At 39.5% G+C, this 1620-nt stretch overlaps 1 pseudogene; it reads left to right on the top strand.

The window, feature by feature from the left end:
* The first annotated feature begins 363 nt into the window (after window positions 1-363).
* On the top strand, window positions 364-1267 carry LOC109678341 (olfactory receptor 7A17-like; annotated as a pseudogene).
* Window positions 1268-1620: the final 353 nt, after the last annotated feature.

The raw sequence follows: 1620 nt of genomic DNA, 5'->3' as shown, positions 1-1620 counted from the left end.
ATGTTTTTTCAGCACCAAACTGTCTTTGGATACATTTGCTTATATGACTTCTTCTGCATTGTATTTTAGGAGTGTTTGATTTTTTAATATATGAAACATGATCATCACTAAATATTCTTTCTCAAAGGCATGAATAGTTAGCATTTGAAATTTTTGAACACAGATCCTCGTCTAAGAAGTCTGAGTATGGGACAGGAATTCCAAATCAGAGATGGCAAGGGGATGCTCTACAGAGGAGAATTCCCACATAAAACTTATTAATTCAAATCTTCAGTATTGAATATACATGATAATATTTCTCTCAGCTGACAATTGTAGGATTATGATATATTTTTTCCCTTTCTTTGGTAGCCACATCAACACATGAGGCAAAAGAATGACACACAAATTTCAGAATTTCTCCTTATGGGAATTTCAGAGGACCCCAGAATCCAGCTTGTCCTCTTTGGGCTGTTCCTGTCCATGTACCTGGTCACTATGCTTGGGAATCTGCTCATCATCATATCCACAATCTCAGACCCACACCTGCACACACCCATGTACTTCTTCCTCTCCAACCTGTCTTTTGTGGACCTTGCTTTAACCTCTACCACTGTCCCAAAGATGCTGGTGAACATCCAGACGCAGAGCAAGGCCATCACCTATAAATCCTGTATCACTCAAATGATTTTTTTCCTGCTTTTTTCAGTGTTGGACATCTTTCTGCTGACTGATGGCCTATGACCGCTTTGTGGCCATCTGTCACCCCCTGCATTACACAGTTATCATGAACACCTGTCTCTGTGTTGTGGGTCTGGTGTCCTGGATCATAAATATCCTGCATTCCATGGTACACAGTTTCTTGGTAGTGAAGCTCTCCTACTATACTGACTTGGAAATCCCACACTTTTTCTCTGAACTTAATCAGGTAGTAAAACTGGCCTGTTCTGACATCCATCTCAATGATGTGGTGACATACTTTTCAGTTTTCCTATTCGTTTGTTGTCCTCTTGTTGGCATTATATACTCCTACTCCAAGATATTTTCCTCCATCCGTGCGATCTCTTCAGCTAAGGGGAAATATAAAGCATATTCCTCCTGTTCATCTCACCTCTCAGTTGTCTCCTTATTTTATTGCACAGGATTTGGTGTGTTCCTCAGTTCTTCTGTGAGCCAAAACACACACTCAACTCCAACAGCCTCGGTGATGTACAGTGTGGTCACCCCCATGCTGAACCCTTTCATCTATAGTCTGAGGAACAAAGATATCCAGTGTGCTCTGAAATGACTTTTTCAGATAGAAACTCTAAAAGGGAAAATTGTACTGAGGATGAGGAAGTGCCCATGATTGCAGGACTCAAAACCCATGAATCTGAAGATTCAGATTCCTTGAACAGGTCGTGGAGATAGATCTTGTTCCTTCTGTTTTATTCCTGGAGTTTCTCTGTCTCTGATTTCAGCTACTCTATACAACTGAAGTACAAAATTCATGCTCTTATACCTTCTGATCTCTACAATGTCCTATTATCTCCATTATATCATTTTCTATTTTACCTCAAATTCTTCCATCTTTGTTTCAGAATTTCTTGATAAATTCTCATTTATCTCATAGTAAACTTTTAGGAACTATTTCACCTCATG

This window comes from Castor canadensis, chromosome 14 (genome assembly GCF_047511655.1).
Source record: "Castor canadensis chromosome 14, mCasCan1.hap1v2, whole genome shotgun sequence".
NCBI classification, from domain to species: Eukaryota; Metazoa; Chordata; class Mammalia; order Rodentia; family Castoridae; genus Castor; species Castor canadensis.
This window is presented reverse-complemented; position numbering and strand designations above follow the sequence as displayed.